General features: G+C 42.1%; 1 protein-coding gene across 1 annotated transcript in view; it reads left to right on the top strand.

Annotated features, from left to right (window-relative positions):
• Window positions 1-8,855: 8,855 nt before the first annotated feature.
• Fz2 (frizzled 2) overlaps window positions 8,856-21,870 on the top strand; it is a 133,207-nt gene continuing 120,192 nt past the window's right edge. Inside the window, exon 1 of the mRNA XM_072002801.1 lies at window positions 8,856-9,156. The gene's annotated coding sequence lies outside the window, so the exon portion shown is untranslated. The remainder of the gene's footprint in view (window positions 9,157-21,870) is intronic.

Below are 21,870 nucleotides of genomic sequence, written 5' to 3'. Positions count from 1 at the left end.
GAACGACAAAAGTAAATCGATAATATCTCGGAATTCGTACAATGTGAATGAAAGAGAAAAGATTGCAAGAACATTGGGTAGAGACTAGTAGAACTCATCGATGAAAACCAATCTCCTGAAAATTCTTCGAAATATTCTAGACTCGGTGCTTCTTCTTTCAGTATCGAAATAAGAGAAAGATATTTTCCCGGACGTATTGCCAAGAGTAGAAGGAAAATTCATTCGCATTCGTCTGTAAATGAATATTATGCTGTCGAAAAGAAAGTATAAAATTATGTCGTTTGTTTCCTCCGCATTTTCGAATCTTTCGTACCATTCCCAAGATTTAACTCTTTCATCGTCGTTCGTTTAGATCATTCTCTAAAAGCACTCGCTACTTCCATCATTTATTAGAATCAAAATTCAGTAATTCGTTTGGAAAGAAATAAAGGAGTAACAACTGAAACTATCTAAAGCTAAAAACGCGAGATTTTAATCCGACAATAATTTACATAGAGTTGTCACGGTTCACAGGAAACTCTACTAATCGATTGTTACTTTGGTCGTGCGTAACGTTTTTGTTTTCCACAGGCAAAAATGCGAAAAAAAGAGGGAAAAAATAGCGGCGAAAGAGGGAAATTTATCTACCGTTCACGGTCCTCTCTTTTATTCATCCCGTTCGTCACGCGTTTAAAAACTCGCGCGACGATAAATCGCAATTGACGAAATTCATTGCGCATTCTTCTGGCGGATTCAATTGGTGGCACAATTTTATTTGAAATTTACGCATCGCTGAAAAACTGGCAGACCAAAAATACGAGTCACGATGTTTTTGCCGGCTCTTTCAACGACAACGCACGATTCGATAGTGCTTGGTATATGATGCATCGAGCTGAAAAAGACCATGTATTTTTCCTATCGCGATCATTTCCTCTTGTCAAATTTATTCCTCTCTTTCCCACCAATCCCTCCTGTACTCGTTTTTTCAAAAATCATCCGCGATATATCGAATGCACGGCTGCTTGCATGGCGGTGCATCGATTGCTCGATTTGGACAGCATCCTGACTGAGTGTAAAAATCCGATAATTATCGAGCTTTTAACCCAGAAATACCCAAACAGTCTTTATATTTCGTGCGATTTAAACAATTTAATAATGTACAATTTATATAAACGTTGTCGCTCGAGAATGGTAAATGAAGCGTCCCATGAGTGTCGATTTAATCGAGAGGTACCTTTTTGTTCTTTTTGTTGTTGAGAAGAAAATGTGAATTGCGGTAAAAGCGCATATTGGTTCAGATAGAATTCGGTGACGCTATTTCAGATAGAATCGCCACGAAATCTTCCATCTTTCTACGATTAGAGACTAGTACTTCCCATTTATTTGAATTATTTAACAGAAACTTCCTTTCTGATCGCTTCGAGACAACCGTTTTGACGATGTTTCACGATTAAATTGGAAAATTGGTCGTCGCACGTGAGATTACTTGTTCGTGATATATTTAATGTCTTATCGCTAGATTATCGATTTGGCCGCCTTAATATCTAGTTAAAACTAACCTGACACGTATAGCGTAGATTAACGTAGTCAGGCTCTTACCGAAAATTTTCCGGACTAATGAAATTCGTCGCTCGGTTAAGTCACATCATAAGCTTCATATTTATAGTAACCTAAATCTCGTCCGGGAAAGTCTGTATCGCGCAGCTATGCGGCAAACGCGGTGAACGATGCAAAACCAAAGTTAGCATCGCAAAGTTGTGGTTTAAAGTTAGCGTCTTTGAGAGAAACTACCGGCTTGCTGCATAGAAGCGGCGAGATTTTATTTAGCGATAGCTGTTTATGCATGGTTCGTGCACGTGCATGATTTTAATTAACGTATTTATAGCGTTGTGTATTTTTAATATTTGCGTCTTTTATGCGAAGAAGAAACATCTGCATATTCGGTATATGAATATTTAATTTATAGCGTGTAACTTTCATATCGATGATGATGAGAATGTCCATAACGAGGAAAATTTCGTCGTGTATATTTATTACAGGGATAGAATCTTCTCAGCCAGTTGTATCTGATATGTAAAATAGAGTGGAATTACATATTCTACTAGGGGATCGCGTTATTAAACGTCACGAAATATCTGTATATTTTCTCAGAATTTCCTTAAAATCTTAACCATCACTGCGAGTCCTTCCGAATGAACAGTTCCATTTGATAATCCATATTACAAATCGTAGATTTCAATGGATCGTTTAACAAACAATTATTTTTTAGAGATTACAATTTGTTTAGAATGGAAAAGTAAGATATAAGCGGAAAATATCAACTGCAAATATTCTCTACAGAATGTTATAAATAAGTCACAAATTTATGTAAACTTATATTTTTATGAATATAATCGAAGAAATGGAACCGAAGGAGAAATATTTTTTATGCACTGAATACTTTTACCGTACATGTATGCGTATATTCTGTACATTTTTGCACCTTGAAATATCTTCATAAATGCATAAACATGTCTACTCTACTTATTCCTGAACCTTATTCAGAATCACAACTAAAATCTTACGAAATAAATATCATCCTACCGATAAGCGAATCTTTTCCATTTAACAATTCATATCACAAATTGCAGCTTTCGATAGGTTATTCAACGAACAATCGCCCGTTTCGGGATTATAACTGGGTCCTCGAAAGTTACCAACGAGATAAAGCTGTATCGAACACTGCGATAAAATAATCGATTAAAGTAAACAGCGATCGAGAGCGACGAAACGAACGTTACGAAATTTCCCATTAGCGAAACAGCAGCGACACGGTTCCGGTTTTCGCGCGCATCTCGCGATACCGCCCTCTGATTAATTGGCTGTGTCGCGATTTTTAAGCGGTCGCTAATTTCCGCGGACAAGAGTCGCCGAGCCAAGCGCCGCTTGCTCCACCCCTCGACTGCCATCGTTATATAATGTTTCGCCTTAATTGCGGATTCGACCCCCGACGGTCCGCGCGCCGGCTGCCTGGCCTGCAACTCTCGCACGATACACTTTTAATTGCGTCCAGATTTGCAATTCAGATTTCCTCAGCCGCGGCCCGACGCTTGCCTCTTGCATATACCCGAATTTCGAAATTCGCTCGAGTGCTGGAGAAAGACAAAACACCCTCCACGCATCCTGACCACCCTTCGACACGAGGGTGGCTCCTCGTCGATGATCTTCGTCCTTCGACGAAAAATATTCCTCTTCTGATATCATTACGAGCTCGATTCGATGTAACTATCGCACACTGTTCAGTGTTTTCGCACTATGCTCTGTCTTGCTCCGTCTGTACAAAGTATGGATTCTCGTGCATTTTTATACTTTTACGAGCGCAACTAGAGAAACGCAGAAATTTGTTCCATCCACTCTAAATATCATACTAAATACTCTACATTTAGGAGAATGTGTTGGAATACAACGATATTTCACGTATAGGCACAATACCCTTACACAGACACCCACACAGGCATTTGAACAGGACACTTACACAGGTCATACTCGTTACTGTGTAGAGAGCGGGGCTCAAAGTATTTAAGGGATCATGGGTCACTACGTAAGTCTAGTCTGAAAGTAACTGGCCAACGATCAACGATTTTTGCACACGTTGTTAATTACATCACTCGCTTGTATACATCAAGTTCTGTAGTTCTGTTTAATAAACATCACTGAATATTATTTCAACGTAAACATTGTGTCTTCCACAGATTATTAATTTTAACTTTAAAATTAAATTCTAACAGAATGTGTGGAATCGTTGCTTGCAATTGACTATTCTCTGTCCATTGGACTATGTGTCACCCTCGACGAAAACTATGTGGAGAATGACACATACTGGCATTTATAAAATGTTTACCTTAGCAACCAACGAATATACGTGTGCGAATTTTCGCGCACAGTGATAAAACCGAAGGGACTTTGTTAGCGCGACTAGTGTGCGGTCGTGTTTACTCCGCGGCGTTAAAAGTTTTAGAGAAAACAGTCGGGTTCCCAAGTTCTACCCTAAATTTCCAGCCGCGTTGTAACATTTCATCCGAGTCTGGTCGAAGAAATATACCGTCCGAATATCTGGGTTACGATCTCCGTAAGAATACTTTGTTAATGCCTCCGTGAACACGACCCTTCCATGAACAAATTGAAACTTTGTAATAAAATATTTCCTCCCTATGAAAGGCATAAAGTTGAACGATATTCAACGAGTGGAACGAGTTTTGTTTCTTCAGTGATCAAAGTCGGTAATGATTTTTAAATTGAAATTGGACAGTTTACTAATAATGGCAGTTTCATATTTTATAATTTGTTATATCGTTTGTACGTCGTATAGTTACACTCCCGCTGAACAGTCTTCTATTTTTATCTATTTTTATTAGCCTCTATTATTTAACGGAGACATCGAGGTAATGGAAGGTAAGATAGATCGCTACTTGGATATTTCTAGCGCAAAATTAGATTATTTGCAACTTGGAAGATACACCTCGTCCGACGTTTGCGTATATGAACTACTTTCAGTAACTTCACGCTTAGAATTGACTTCTCAAATTGCCTGCGAAAGAAATAATGTACGCGTGTAATCTTTATTGGAATTCAGGATACCGATTTACGCGTATGCTGTACAGTTGAACGTTTCGCGTTTGTTTTTCCTTACTTTCTATTTATTTGTCCACTTTCTAAAGCTACCTAGCTTAGCCACGTATAAAAAAAGGAAGAAACTACAACAACTCCAAACTACCGTAACAATGTAGCATGCTCCACTAAAAATGGCCAGAACATCTCCGATCCGTGAAACTCAAACGCGAGCCAATATCCGTCTGAAATCCCCCGGCAGAGACGTAAATATTTCGACGGAACGTAGTCGTTCGATAAGCAAGCAGAGCTTCCTTAACAGAATATTCCCATTGAGGGAGGAATCAGATTGGCGAGGAATCAAGGTAGAGAAATACGGTTCGCGGGAGGGTGGCTTTTAGAAGGAAATCGTGCGCTCTATGACCGGTATAATTTCTTTCTGTACTCCTTATCGTTTTTCCAATATATGCCCGGCAGATGCTACCGTTCTACCGATAAGATGACCGTGCACGAGTATCGAGGACAGAAAAGGGGGATGAGAGATCGATCGCTCCGATTCTCTCCTTTTGAAGGAGCCGCCGTTAACCTCGTCGTACAGGCTCCTCGAACACCGCGATACGTTCTCGTTCGAACGACAGTGTGTTGGCAGTGCAAAAGGGGGCCAAAGGCGCTCTCTATCGCGGCGGGTGTTGCCATGACACCATGGAACCTCCACCCTGCTTCTAAATCTTTCTCTTCTCTCTCACCTCTCTCGTCCCTCAGCTCGGTGCTCGCTGCTCGGTGTACACACAGCCGTGGGCAACTACAATCTCTTGCTTCAAATTTGCTGGAATCACTCGTAAAACAGACGAACCGCTTCCATTCGCGAGGCCGCGCTACTCGAGCTCCCTATTTATTAGGCCGGCACGCGTTCTCACGTCCATTCTCTCGGTTTCGATTCATGCCCGTTCACCCAGGATTTTTCTACTCCGGCAAGTTCGTTTCGTCATCGTGTACAGGGGATGACGATAGGGTCGACCGTATCGCGATATCTACCCGGTTATTTTAGAGCCTTTAGATACGTTTTCAAAGTGGGTGCAATGGCAGATTGCACGGAATAATCATAGTCATTCGATAAAAGGGGTAATCGTCGTTTTATTAGCCGGATTTTCCAACTTCGTAATGGGAAATTAATATGGAAACGTTATCTGGGTGGGATAAAGCGCTGTTCGAGTCGATGAAAACGTGAAAATTCTTTATTAATGACTCGATATTTTTAGATATTTTTATTAGTGGATTATTCGGAAAGGCAGTCATAGCAAACATCGGTTTTACGCAAGAAAATCGGTAAACACCAAATTTCTAAAATTATTAAAAGTACAATCTCCGTTTCACTTTGTACTACTCGAACACGACACGATAGAAACTGCAGCTGCAAGTGGTACTCGGAATCGTTTATTTCCCGTACTTCGCGGTGCCGCAATCGAGAAGAAATCTTCGATCTTACAACCACCGTCGTATTTATTCGCGAAAGATCTCACGTTCGAAAGTAGCAGCAGAAAAGGAGGCGGGTTTCAACGATGTAACTCGGTCCAGTCTCGTTCGTCTCACGAGGAAAAACGAGCATCGCGCATGAAACGTTATGCGAGCGTTCCCATCGAGAATTTTTACCGACGTACCCGATTCCGCGCCATTACGCTTGCACCGCTTAAAGCCACGATGCAAAATCTCTTTTCTGGCAAGGATCTGCAACGTCCCTATCTATTCGAAAATGCAGCCTGGCTCAGATCCAACAGCGTCCTGCTCTTTCTCCTTTAGTCCTTTCCTCTTTGACGCCGCGTCTTCCGATGTCGTACATCCTGCCTTTCTGCACATTTCGCAGTCACCCCGCTCTGCCCACTCTCGCAAAACTTTTCCGCAGCGTACGGATCTGCTTGTATTTTTTTACTTTGCTGTTCGTGCTCGTGATCAGCCTGCTACAAACTTCAAGTTACAAACGCAACAAAGTCTTGAATGGAAATGCTTTAAATAGCTAGGACTCGCAATTTCGTCGTGACATACGAATATAGCGGAGGGTTAATTAACCGGTGTCCGATTATTAACAGTGATTGGTTATTAAAGTGGATATAACGATAAATGAAAATGATTGGTTGAAAATATTATGTAACTTATACAAGAGTATTATTAAATAAGAGAGATTTTCGTGACTTAAATATCATATTCTTGTAATATACTTTAATTTTGCCAAACTTTATAAAATAACATCGTGAAGTAGCGAATTCTAGAAGGAAGAAGAAATAGCAACGAAATTCTCCGAATTTCTTTCTATTATAATGACAACGTGAATTCAGTTGAATTCGATAATGTGTAAAAAGAAATTAGAAATGAAACGTTACGTTAATACAACCTTGGTACTTGATGGATTAACCGAGGTTTTGGTTCACCCGAGTTTCATTGTCAGTTGTCGTCGGCGTAGAATTCATACGCGATACAATTCTTTTTCCACATAATTCTAAAGTATTCCGAACCGTTATTGTCGGGAATATAATATCGTCTCGGTGTATATAAATCATTCCTCGTTTGTTTTATTTCTGCGACAAGCTTGAAAAACGTAGAACGAACACGAGATATCAACGAATTATATATTATTTCAATTAACATTTGTCGATTTAGCCTAAGGCTCAATTATTCGCTGACTCCAGATTCATCCCAGCTACTTTGTTCGCAACGAAGCCGCTTAATCGAAATATCACCGTATTACGAAATAGCTACGATCGTAATTTAATTTTTCTTCGCAAATAACCTCGATCGATTTCCAATTTACCTCCAGCGGTAATATTGTACGTCGAACTCGGCTCATAACTCTCGTAAACATGGCAAAATGTGCAAAAGCTACGTCAAACTCTTGTTTTTTCCGGATATCACGAGCTTGAAAACCCGTTTCGATTTTCATCCAAGAGCAAGCACGCCGATCACCGCTTGCTAAAACGTTTGCCTACCCCCGATTCATCCGGTGCAGCTGAAAAACAAGATTTCAGCCCCGATCGGTAATAAATTGTCGCGTATATGACCGATACGGCGAAAGGAAGCACTGCGAGAGCTAGCTTTTCTTCCTTATGAAAATTTACCGTTGTGTACGCCTGAATTTATCGGGGGTTGGAATTTACAAGCTGCCGCGCGCGCGGCCACCAGTTAGCCTTTCCAAACGATAAATTTCTTGGACCTTATCCAGCCACGTTCGTTCGTGTTTGTCTTACGTTTAAACTTTGCCCGTTGGAAAGGGGAGGAGGGAGGTTAGTCACCAACCCACGACTCCTCTTCTTCTCACAGAATTCGTCGCGCTTAATTAACCAGGTGTAAGTTTCGAAATTATAATACCGCTTTGATCATCGCCAGCTACGGTCGAAACTCGCGGCGTCGAAAGGTAAACTCTCTTCTAAAGTGTGCAAACGAACACTTCCTCGTCGAGTTTCTGCTAGATTTGCTCTCGCTCCTTCGTTTTCGCGCCCTTTTCCCCTCGTCGATGAAAACAAGGCGTAGCACGACCGAACAGCGTGCGGACAAAATACGAGCTCGTTAGATGTTCTACCCACCAAATTACAGAGGCGAGAAAAAATAGTGGCGTTTTTATGCGAACCGCGGTAAAACGGCCAACTTAATTAAGAGAAGGTAACGCGAGCCAGAGACGTCGAGGGACACTAGACATTTCAAAGAGAAACAGTCTTGTTGGTTTTTCTGTCTATTTGGCGTAACGTTGATAAGCGAGCGTTCGTCGATTCGGACCACTTTGACGATTAGGTAGCAACCGCAGCCATTTTCATCGGTAAGATAAACTCGGCTTCTCCTAGACCTTCTTAGCCTTTGTTAGGCGGTATACGAGGCCGGAAGAAGAGACGAGTCGCAAGGGCGTTCCGAGAGCGGCTAAAGAGCCAGGGGATAGGGTTCCAGTTAGGGGGAAAAATAGGGGATGGAAACACAGAGGTAAGCTTGAAAAAAAAAAGAAGAAAAAAGAAGAAGAAGAAGGATAGAGGGGAGAAAGAAAAAGCAAATGGAAAAGAAATTCCCATTACTTTGGGGGAGAGACGTCTAGTACCCTTCTTCTTCATCTTCCTGCCGGTCTTCGTCTTCCTATGTCTACTCCTTCGTTCTCTCCTTTCCGTTTCCTCCGCTTCCTCCTACCGGTCTGGTACGCGGACTCCGCGAGACGCGGGGACACGATGCACGCATGTGCCGGGGTCATTCTATCGATTTCTCTGGTTCGCGTGGCAGTCACGAGGAGGCGTAGCCGGAGTCGCGCTCCCGCTGCACCAGCACGCCACCCAAAACAGCCTCGCGTATCGTCGCAACCGGGTTGCCTTTTCAAGGTTAACCTACACGTATATGTATACGTACACACAACGAACACCACCGAAAGTGCCGGTTTCCTCGTCTTGAGTGTTCCTCCACCTCCGTGAATACCAACTTTTGCCCGTTTTTCACGCGCGCCTCCGTGATCGGTGAAAACGTTGTCGAACTGGTGATTTCCGACGAATTGGTGAAAAAGTCTTCCTACGCTCTTCCGTCTTTCCAGACTTCGTGACCGAGTGCGTTCCTTTTTTTTTTCTACGGTGAGTAACCAACCTTCTTTCTATTTCCTTTTTATCGTTAAACTTTGTCATCGATTATTTTCATAGTATAAGGATTAGCTGGTAGCTGGTTTCTTTCTTCTTGATGTCTAAACGTTCGATCTTGTGGAAAACGTGCGAGACTTTCGATTGCCCGTTATCAAGCGTCTCCGTGTCGCGACGGACAGTTTGCGAGGCGACGCGACGGTCTCGATTAAAATTCAATGCGTTTCATCCTCTCGAGATTCTACCTTGCGAAATCATCGTTAAGATCGCAACGTTGGCAGAGTAAATCGCCGGTTGCGACGAGCTACAACGAGGATTAAGCGACGGCTAATTAACGCGGTCGCGTTCGCAGACTAGAAGTCGCTCTCTTCGTGTTTCGTGGAATTCTACCGACATTGTTCAGTGACCGTAACTTCGTGTAAATGAACAATCGATCAGGGATACCCGAGCGATATCACGCAAACGTAATAGCTCCCTCAACGCTTTGATACTTGGATATTCTGCAGACACTCCAGAGGGGAATGACCACCGATCCTTGTCCGTGATTTATAATCGTGGAAAGCAAAATGAGAAAATGTTAAAGGGCTTACGTATCATCGGATATACCGTTCATTGTGTATGAAAATTCATTCTAACATTATCGGATCGTTAGGGGCAGCCCAGTGTTTTAAAATAAATCTTGTTCCCGAATGTGTACGCGGAACGCATCAACCAATTTTACACAGCCGATTGATTTTTCTTCTTTCTTCCGTTCAACGAACATCGATTCGATGCGATCATTTATTGAGCGTTCTCTAACTGAACGTCGATGTACTTGGTTATTCTTCTGCTTCCAAACTTGACGTCTTATCGTGATACGTTCTTCGTTCGGAAAATTCGCATTGGAACTATGAAATGGATTCTTCGACAGGAAACGGTAGTTACTAAATTGCGGAAAAATACAGAAAAATACGTGATATTCGACGTACGCGTTATAATATAATTCAGTTATAATGTAATACTATAATTCAGTAGGTGAAACAGACCTCTACTTAGCATCCAGCTCTTCGATTAATACATTCGTGAAAATACGAATTTGCACAAATAGCCATGATTCCGCAAGCATCCGTAATTCGAAATTACCGAAGGAAATGGCGTTGGCGCGTCGATAAGTATCAGCATTGTGTGGCAGATAACTCTCGAGCGCCGTGAAAATCGCGGAGTAGAGAAAAAAGAAAGAGGAGGAAGAGGCACAATGCGAGTTGTCGTCGCGTGGAAACCGTTTGCCTAGAAGAAATCCGGTTAGCCACTCGACGTAGAGGCGCGAGTCGACAATACGCGGCTGTGTGCGCGTTTTCAGAGAGAATTTTTCTCTCCCCCAACGTTCCGACGCGATAAGCGCCGTTATCTTTTGTCGCGCAACGATAATCCAAAGAACCGTCGTTTCAGTTCTTTAGGCAGGTCGAGCTGCAGCAGCCAGCACAGCGATGAACTAAACGCCTGTGGCTATGTAACCAGGAGCGGAACCGAGGCCGAGTAATTCTCGAGCTTGTTACGAGAAGCACACATCGTCGTGGATACAGAAAAAGAGAGAGCTAGGCCGTTTTCCCCTCTGTCTACTTTTTCTCGCTTCCACCCCTTCTCGTGTCGTATACTCTCTCTCTACTTTTTCTTCCTTTTTTTTTTTTTTTTACGTCAGCTCCTCACCCCCTCTCTATTGCACTACGCGTGTGCTCGCTTGTACTCGCGCGTGTTTCTCCTTTTTCCTCCTTTCGCACTCTCTGTCTACGCCTATCGCTTCGGCTCTGTCCCACCGCGTAGCGTTAGGTAATTCGAAAGCAATTTGAATTGACGTGCACCGGCAGAGGAAAGTAATTACGGGGTGAACGCGAGGCACAAGCTCCCAACCACGTCGGATCGTGTGCACCTACCTGGCCGTCGTGCTTCTACTACGCACAGGGAATGCACGCGCAACCTGCTCACACGTGTACACGATACCTCTGTGTAAGTACGTGCGTATACCACGGGTTCGCGGTTAGATTGATTAAAATTTACTATGCAAATTAGATTGCGCCTCGCGGTGCGGTGGAAGGCACGCGCGTACGAGGAACCTCGCCGGCTGAAAAGATGAATCGTTATCATTAGCATTTTCACCATTGACGTTGGCTTCGCAACACCGGTGTTATCGTGTCAACGCTAAGCCATCGAATATCCCTGGTTTCTGGCTGGTTTCTGGCTGATTCCAGGCTGGTTTCAGGCTGGCCGAGTCGATACGCCTGCAAACCGTGTATCCTATCTCCCCTGTACAGTGTGTGCCTCGTAGTTCTCCGCGTCTATCGTGCTATGAATATTCCATTAATATCTCAGGAAAATTTCAATAAAAAGATTGTTAAAGGGACATTTACCTCTCGTCTTTAGTATCCTTCGAGCTTCTTCCTCCCGGTTTTCTTCCTCTTTTCGCAGGGAGTGGCTTTCAAAGACATTCCTCCAGCGATGGCACGTAACCAACGAAGAAATTCGTCTTTCCGCTAGATCGGTCGGAAGCGGCGCGATTCGCGACAGGGCGAAGGGAAAGAGCACGAAGGGTGAGTTTCACCCCCGAGGCATGTACACGCGCGTGGTAGGCGAATTGATCGCGTTGGGGTAGAATCATCCATCACTGAGTGACAGTCCCGAGCTAAACCTCCGCCCTCCCTTCCACCTCCATGGAAAGGTGCCCCTCTTCCTTTCTGACAAGAGGAATGGACAGAGGTGGCAGTGGAGAAGGGGGCGAGAACGGAAAGGGGAGGTGTGCCAGAGAGGGAAAACGGTGGCGCCCTCGAACGACGGGCGACGAACCAAACAACCCCCTCGACAATGCCCAACAGATCCCACGGGACGGTGTATTCTCTCTCTGTGTTTTCTCTTTTTCTTTCTCATCCAACCCTCGCCGTCCTCCCGTCTCGGTTTATTCTCGTTGCCGCTTCCACCGTACGACGCTGCTGACGTTTGCCTCTCGCGAAAATCGAAACGCTTAATTGCATGATCGCCTCGTTTAAAGTGGCCTTTCCACTTGTTCCAACCAGAAACCAACCACGGGAGGGAGATCGTCGAGTGTGTATTTAAACGAGTATTACGATTATATGATTTAGAAGCGCGTTTTATGTAGAAGAATCGAGAAATGCGAAGTAACGATGTTAATAGAAGTTGATACGGCACTCGAATTCGGATTACGTTTGACAGACCCTCGACTACGAATCGAGTCATCCAGGTGCAAAACTGTATTCGAATCGAGAGAGACTTGCCTTTGTTCGGTATCGGGGATCCCAACAAATATTTTGCACCATCATACTACTATATCATATCTCCCTTTGATACATTATATCGTGGTCAACGCACCCCTATTCATCCCCTTACTCGAAAATTCTACCCACTGCTGTATGTTCGTTACTTCGTACTGTCTCTTTCTTACCAAACCGCGTTGCTCTCTAACTTTCACGAAGCTACTGTTTCCGACCAACGTATCGACTATACGTAGAAGATACTTTCAATGAAATATGTTCAGCGAAAATTGTTCTTCCGCGCCTTTCCACTCAAAACCTGTTAATTATACTCGACCGGTTGTGGCCATAGCGGTCTATTCAATTCTCACTGATCTCGAAAAGAGAAAATTCGACGGACTTGAACCGTACCGATCATTAGGTAATGAAAACGAACAACCGGAGGTGAATTCGTTTGCTCGAGACTCGGCGTGCAGTTGCTCTACCGGCGACGGATGGTGCATTACCCGTTCCGGGGTAGATGTACCACCATCCCCTCCTTCGTCGAGCTCGTTTCCCGGCATTGATGTGCTTCCTCGGTAGCGTGACGGCAATTTTCTTGATCACGCGACACAAAGGGCGGAAATCAATAATACGACGCGGGAGGAAATACGTCCTAAATTGGAATACAAGCCGGACTACGTGTCACGTTATTTGTCCTCCGAGGCAATTCTAGTTCGTGCTACTCATTTACCGTTGAACGCTTCGATTTCGATGATTCAACGTTGCAAATGTATTTTCTTGAAACCTCGAACTTTTGCCATTCTTCGAACGATATTCCTAATGATTGAAACACAGCGAAATTTCTTTGCCCGTGATCTTGATATTCGTAGTTCCATGTATCAATGGTTAGTCATCGTACTAAGAAATTAACCATCGCGGATCCACGATCTTCAATATTCTCAACGCTCCAATATACGATGTATGTATTATAACGTTGAAGATCCAAAGATGCGCAGGATACAAGCGTAAATACGCGTTGTAAAAATATATGAAATGAACGCGACGAAAAAAAATTTACAGCAGTTTTACGATATTTTGACAAAGATACAAAGAATTATTAAGGAGATTTCCAATTTTTCTCCTACGGAATTTAAGAAAAAAATTCCTCTGATACGGTATACATATCATATAATATCTTGGGAAGAAAGAAGCGAGTATTTGAAAAATACGAATATTGCCAACAGTAAAGAAGGGTGAGAATAAGAAAAGGAAGTGATACCTTGAAAGGGACCGGATATCTAGCTGTGTATTATTGTAAACGGAGGAAGAGAACTCGCGTTTGTCGCGAAACGCTGGTATCAGGAACTTGTGTGATTTTCACTAGAGAAACAGCGATTCTCTGTCTCTCTCAGGGAGCTAGTGGTCGTTTTGTTGCAAGAAAACGAATACAACGCGAGTAACAGAGGGTTCCGTCCAAGAGAAGTTGAACTGCATGCACAATGTGTTCGCGGGAGAGCATTGTGCGAGGTGCAAGAGCCGATAACAGGACACAAAAGGAAACGTGGCCTAGATCAGAACGAGCGGCATGTACACACAGGTCTACCTTATTCATCCCTGGGCAAACTCTACGGAGCTCGGAACGAGAGTTTAATACACGAGGTGAGGAAGCATTATGATCATGTAATGGGCCAATATTTGGATACGTACGATGGAACATTGCCGCTGTTCACACTCCGCTTCCCTTGCGGCTGTTCCATTGATTCGGTCGTAATTCAAGGGTCCAACCGCTTTGCGTTCATCGTCTTATCAAACTGGTTGAAGAATATTTGCCGCGGCATAGAATTAAGAGATTAAGGGATTTTGTCATTTTTGGATATTTATCCTCGATCAAGGAATTACATCTTCGAATTATATTCAATGGAATAATTCGTAATATTATTTCTACATATCCATTAACTTACGACTTTCTACAGATTTTTATTTTTGCGATAGGACGTTGCACATTTTGTCTTTGATCGATGGTTTAATTATCCGCATCAAATTCAACGAACGTATAAACGTATGAAATACACGGAACACGTTTCTGACTTTATAACATTTTTAAAAGAGAATATATTTTCACTTTCTTACCTTGCTTTTTCTTAAAAAAGCATCGTCGAGAAAAATCAACTTAGTAGGACGAGAATGGAACCTTTTTGCAAAATAACCCCAGGCTATTTTTCTTCGCGAGGTTAGAATATTTCAAATATAGATGCAATTCAAGTTTCACGAATCAAGCAAACGAATGAACGAAATTTCCTAGTTTCTTTATCGTTTGAAAAATTGTACTATTTTAGGGCGAGATGAATGGAATCACTGATATCGGAAGAGGAATGTACTTGATATTTGAGCCGGTTGTTTGAAGAATGGATCAGAATTTCGTGCAGGCGTGGCAACGTTCTGATCTTTTAATGTAGCAGAACCGTTAGAGTGTACACAGAAATGCAGAAGTGCGCAATGCAGAAGGAAAGCAATCTCTGTAACGCTTGCAATATCGCGCGCAACTTCGATGCACTCGCATCAAACTACGAAGCGACGTTAGTTGCAGAATGAGACGATTTCGCGAGCATGCGGAGAATGCTTGCAAGAGTAATCGTATGCAAAGCCAGATATATTCGGAAATAAAATCGATGTTGTCGTGATCGTTAGGACAGTGTCACGTATGCTAGATTCAAGTTAAGCATTTGTTTAAGCTTCCTCAGAGCTTGCTTGCTTCATTTGCTTTGCTAAGTATGTTTGCAGAGACGTCAAATTATTTCTCCCTTATCCAGGCATTCTTCCTTCTAAAAATACGAATATTTTCGAATATTTGACAATTCGATATAAATCACAGAGGAGCGAGCAAAGATTTTTAAACTTTTTCAATTTGTATGTCGTATCTCAAACTAATTAATCAAGCGACAGACACTTAGGATCATTTTCTCTATCATATATGCCTATATCGAATACACCTATAATTATTACATTGACAATCTGTATGAAACATTTCTTTCGTAAAGTTCCGATTTTATGTCCTCGTGCATTTTTATTTTTTTCCTTTTTTCAATTCTTTTGTTCCGACAACTGAAACACAAATACTCCGGTTATCGACAGACTTTACAATTTCGCTGCTCTGTTACGACATCACAATCGCTAACAGTTCATGGTACCATACACTGAAACTATACGTATAATGGATCGAACCATCAATTTGTCGAGGAGAAGCGAAGGAATACCGACGCTTCGTCAGCGTATCGCAGCGAAACGTCATTTGGTTGCGTTCGTAGGCGGCGTGTAGAGTGCTTTAGGTGTCTAGAGTCTAGAGTGTCTTGCAGCACCGATTCACCGGCTGTTCAGTCTCACCCGTTCAAGGATCCATAGAGCGTGTGCTCGCCGGCTGTCGTTACCAAGTCCTCGGCCTGGATGTGTAAAGAGGTCTGTAGCTTCAGTCCTCGCTCGCTCTGTTCAAACGTATCGATGGCACATTCGCCAACAACGTGTCTATCGAGATTCATCGCGTTCAACTTCAAGCGATCCAGCAAAATTCTAACCAAGCAAATAACGCTTGTATTTCGTGCGGTGCTCTTGTATCGCATCTTATCGATTTATAGGGTGTATGAAAGCACCCGTTAGGCAGAATATCTGTTCGTAACGAGAATAGCTTTCACCAGAAGGAAACTGTGGTTTATAAAGGTACGGCGATTGCCGATGACGCGTTCAGCAGACGTCTTTCGAACGTGACAACCACACGGAAAGATTACTTGGACGATCAAGACATTCTTAATTAAGTTATCTACTTTATAATCGTATATAATACATCGTATATCATATAATACAAATATTAAGAGTTTCTATGATATTTCCAGGACATGAACAATTATTATTTTTTCACGTAAATAAATAGAATTAACTATCGTTAAATTATTTTCAATAGACGATAAATTTAGTCGCGATAGTGTCGTACAAAGAATTTATCATATCCTTGGCACCAAAGGGCGAGCAACGGTAGCCAGTTGTACACCACGAAGAATCAAAAAACGAGTCACGGCAAGCCATTCATCGTCATCATTGTCAGCAGCTTTTCTTGGTTTTAGCCTCGCAACATTTGCAACGTGACGAGAAGTCGTGGAGATCTTTACTCGATCGTATCTTCTTCTCTTCGTTTTTATTTCCTTCCGTTTTTATCGGTTCTCTCGAATCTTATAAAGACGTTCGATCTTAACTCGCTGCCAAAAAGTAGACATTACGCGGTTCTTTCGTTGCTATATTAATGTTTCATAGTTTTGATAATCTGTGCAAAGTTGAAAATTGGATATTAGACGATGTTTAGGCGAGTCAAACGAGCTTACCGCGTTACTTATTGTCGTAAACACGGTTCGAGGGGCAGCTTGACCATGACACGACACGGTTCGTAAACGAAAGAAAGCTGTGTGCCTTCTTTTGTCGCTGCTTCTCCGGCTAATCCCTACCTGAAAATGCGAGAAGCTTGCAAGCTATCCTCAAACGCGCCACGGGAATCTCGAAGATGTGCTGTAATCGTCCGCAACAACCCCGGAACCGACGCGACAAGTGGCTGCGGGTGTGAGTTTTACGAGCGTTTAACGGCCGATTTATCGGTCGTTGAAACGAAAAGAGAGACAGGGCCTAGACACGGAACTGTCTATTGTCTGTCGCATGGCGTTCTCGTCCGTTTGCTTTTCCTTCGAATAGGACGAGCCACGTGACACAGACGGTAGCTAGAAACGTTCGATCCACGGGACGATTTATCGCTTCCGATTTTAAAGTGGACACCAGAGCCCGTTATTCATTCGTTACGCGTCTGCTTGTTTCCCCGAAGGTGCACAGTGCACAGTGCACAGTCTCCGCAGGCGACAAGGATATTTTCTTATTGGCGTCTCGTGCGAGTCTCGCAGAAGGGAGGTCAACATCCGCCTCGTACGTTCCCTGGGATTCCTATCGATCTTAGTCATCTTCTACGATAGAGCTCTGTAAAAATATCAGAGAGAGACAAAGAAATCGATAGAGTTTCATCACGTTTCATTTTACAGCGTCGTACGGGTTAGACGAGGCGAAGCTGGGTTCGAGGAATTTGCAATTGTTTTACCACGAGAAATTATTATTTAGTCGACTCGAAATGATATTTCAATTTTTTAAGTCTTCATTGGCGCGCTATTCTGCTTCGAGTCAGGTACTCGAATTTAAAGGCTACCGTTTCACTTCTTTCTTTCAAAACTGTTTATTCCTTTCTTACGTTGTTTTATCCTTTTTAAACAATTTAATTTGTCCAAAAAATTTCTTTCTTCATTACGGACATTTTAACAAGCGTCATCTCGACGCTATTCCAAGTATCCGTTATTCGAATTCAAATAGTCTCAAGTTAATTAACTCCACTTGTACAAATATAAATTTGAAATCAAATAACTAATTCAGTAGTTTGAATAATATTTATCTCGTGATATTATCCGTTCATCGTATGCTTGATTTTGATCAAGTAGGAAGATAAGTTTCTCACGATCTTCCGACTACAGCATATGGAAAATATCTTAGATTACATTTACTGATAGAAAATTCCAGTCTATTCGATCGATTAAAATATACGACACTACTTAAACCTCGCTTATTTTTCGAATCATCCATTAAGAAACATGGTTTATTAAAATTCCAAGATTCCTTCAACCTCTGGCATCCGCGTTTCAAGTTATCTCGACCTCTGTACTTGCTTCGACGTCGCTACAAGAACTTCATTCTCCATTGCTCGTAGTCAGAAATCAAGCAGAACATGGCAAAATCCATCACGTGTACGTCGGTCGGAGGCTGGCGAAATGGATCGGGTAGAATTTGAAATTCCATTTGGTTGAGTCGAGTGCGTCTGTGTAATGCTTGGTACATCGCATGGTACACGGAAATACTTCCCACTGTGTTGACGAATGACGAATTATCGGTAGATCCCTGCGTTAGGATAAATTTTGTTGGGATACACCGAAATAAATACGATGAGAATTGAGATACGATCCATTATGGACGAAGTCACGTACAGTTAGGAGATATTTATCCAATATGTTAAGTCCATAATTAGATTAATTAATACGAATAAAAAACGTGAATTTGTGTGTGTCTGTTCAACGCTGAAATGTTAAAAGGATTAAAATATCTGTTCTTAATGACGCTCCAAAAATTTCTATAGATTTTACGAACTGTCAGCTATTTAACAGAGACAAACGTGAAATTTGAGTGACGCAGGTATATTTCTTGCATCGGTTTAAATCTAGCGCTGCGTTTGATCTCGATCGTAGCAATTAAGAGATAAAGAATTAACGATAATGGAACGTTCCTTAATCGCAACTCCGGCACTGGATTGTTTAATATACAAATAATTAAAAATCGAATAAATTGCAATCAGTAATAGAGAACGTGGTGGATGTGGTGGATTTTCACGAATTCTCCGCGGATAATCGGTGGCTAGGACGACATAATATGTGAATTAAAACGCAATCACCATGGCAGTCGTAAAACAGCGTGTCAAGTGGTAATTTTATAATATTCTAACGGGACGTGGGAGAGCAAACGTGTCGATGTTTACCGTGACGACGAAAGGCGACACTACCGTTAAAAACACGTTGTGCCTCTCCTAATGGTTACTGAAACTCCGACCCCTTTTCGTCGCCACTAGAACGTCCAGCAATTTCTTATAATGACCTCTGCAAATTGAAATCCTGTAAAATCGGATTTTCGCCGTCGACCAAAACGAACGTCGAGAGTTATTAATCTTTTCGTTCTGCCGAGTTCTTATGTGATTATCGACCAGTTATTGTGTAGTTACTCGTTGTATGCTATGGCCAACGTTTCTGGAAAAATAGTCGTTTGAATGGATTTTCAGCAGGACGTTAACGAGACTTTTTTTCGGTACCTTTTATCACTCGCCTTTCGCGTTAGGTGTTTAGAAGTGAATGGGAAATCGTTTAGCAAAGTTCGGCAGATAGTTGGTATCTGCGGTACTTTGTAGATGCCTAGCGTTTGTTGACTTTTGTTATTCTTTTCGAATTACTATAAATGAAAATTACAGGAAAAGACGTGGGTTCGCTTATGTTGATTTTTTATTTTAATGTCACTTTACAACAGAAAAGAGTATGTTAACGTAGAAATAGAAAGAGCCGCTATTGGATATTTTTAATTTATTAAATTACAATATTGCCGATACGCGAAAGTAAAGCTTTCTAATCTATTTTACGATCGCGTCGTAAATCTTGCGTTTTATTTGTATCTTTTGTGGTTCGTTTAATGTGAAAAGATCCCATAGTCAAATGACGCTATAAAGGGATTAATTATTAAATCGTCATTTCACATGCAAACGAATGGTAATTACTTGTGAACAAATACTGCCGGATGCTAATTACAGACGATTGTTTGCCGTATTCCGAAATACGCTGCGAGCCTGGTGATTTCGAGCTTAGTAATGCACATACATTAAAGAAACCGTTTGTGTACCCTCGTGTGGAATTACAATCACTGCTGCATCAGTAATGCGTCCAATTTTTGTTTCAACGTATATACCATCTAATCATGTTCTCCCTTACAAATAATCAATCAAAATTGCGCCTAATAATTTCTGTGTTCGTTATCGTAAAAGATACGTTGTATCGTTCCAAGTGATAAAAACCTATTGTGGCAGAGGATAAACTCAATTGACGACGATTTAATTAATATTACCGTAACATAATTAACTGTAAAACGCTAAAGGGACGATATATTTATTGATCTAAATACGTGGTTTACATCGGTATGACTTTCAGCCCCTCGATTAAAAAGCGACTGTATATTTTTGGCTAGTAGCACGATATTCGTAAACCAAGTGTTTCGCAATAACAGAGAGACTGTGACAAAACGCTAACTCCTTCTCCCCGATTTGCTCGAAAGAAAAATAGAAATTCCTGCCCACTACGAACGACCGGCCCACGCAGAACGTGAAACGATCCACGTGAGTTCAGCATCCGACAAGAATCTCACGGCGCGGCATTGTCAGACGCTCGTAATCGACAATGAGCTTCGAAGGGTCGTAAAATTGCTTCTATGTGTCAGTGGATCAACAGCGCTGAGGCTGGGCCTGCGTTGACAACGGAGGATGACGTAAACGCGCGTTGATATGTCGCGTAATAGCCGATCAGATAATTTTCATCGCTTCCATCGAACTTGTCAAGTCGGTTGTCCAGGCTGCGCGTGGGACAGGCGTGCACGGTGGGTCGGTGGGTCGGCCATTGATATGAAGACGTAATTGGACCGGTTGACAGTTTCCGAGCATTCATTTGACGTGTGACATGATTCAGAAGCGTTCAGCCGTTGTCACTTCTTCAATTGCCTCCTCCGTCGCAGACAATCATCGTCCTGCGCGGCCTCGCGAGAATCGCGTCGCTACCAGGCCTCCTCTCTGTCCCGACCATCGCGATTTCCTTTCTTATCTGTTCGGCATGATGCGTGTAACCGGACTCTGACCAAGCCGCATGCGAATGCACCGGCCTCTCCAAGCGGAAACTCCACAGATAGCCGTTCGTTTTGATGGACAGTCATTAGACAGGGTTGCAATTATGTACACAGGGATGGCTAGCAACGTCTGCTTTGAAATGGGAATTTCTCGAGTTATGTTGCGGCTACCGTGTTTATGGTATCACGTGATAATTTGCATTTTCCAGTTTTATTTAGCTGCGCGATTACGGAAATCCGTATTATTCGTGTTACAGAGTTGCAACTATATTCATGGTACAATTCGAAATTTTATTTAACTTTGTAATTATCGAAGGTGGAATTTTTCAAATCGTACACTGCCAACGTTAATCGCGAAAACCTTTTCTTATCTTCATTTACCCTTGCAACGTTCTTCTAGTTTGACAAATACGCTTCTATTACCACGTAACGTGATAATTTGCAATTTAGGATTTTAGATACCTTTCAATTATCGAAGCGTGAATTTCTTGTACCACGAATTGATAATATACACGTATTCCTCTGCTAGGTATCACTTATTTTCTAACGCTATCCGTCATAAGCGAAGAGCTGCTCGCATAATTTTATATCCAGAAGAAATATGCTTTGCCATTTCGCGATATACCTGATATAGCTGCGCCAGGTAAAGACAAATAAATATAGGAAGCGTTAAGCTAAATTTCCTTGACTATTAAAACTTCATTAGTACAAAGCGATGTATCTCTATTATACTTTGAAAAATGTCAGATATTTCCGCTCGAGCTTCTAGTAACTTTAAATTGATTCACTTTACAGGTCGTTTTACGTTCATCGAAGGCTTACTATTTGGTTTCTTTACGAACGTAAAGGATGTGATCTTATATCAGTAGATAAATCTCGTGCAACGATAATTCCAACGTAACGATTTTATCGCGATAATAACAATATTTGACGATCGGTTTACCATAGCCTGCAATCGGTTTATATCGGATATAAAACTGTAGCATACACTTTACGATCAC

The sequence above is a fragment of the Bombus fervidus genome, chromosome 4 (genome assembly GCF_041682495.2).
Source record: "Bombus fervidus isolate BK054 chromosome 4, iyBomFerv1, whole genome shotgun sequence".
Classification (NCBI taxonomy): Eukaryota; Metazoa; Arthropoda; class Insecta; order Hymenoptera; family Apidae; genus Bombus; species Bombus fervidus.
This window is presented reverse-complemented; position numbering and strand designations above follow the sequence as displayed.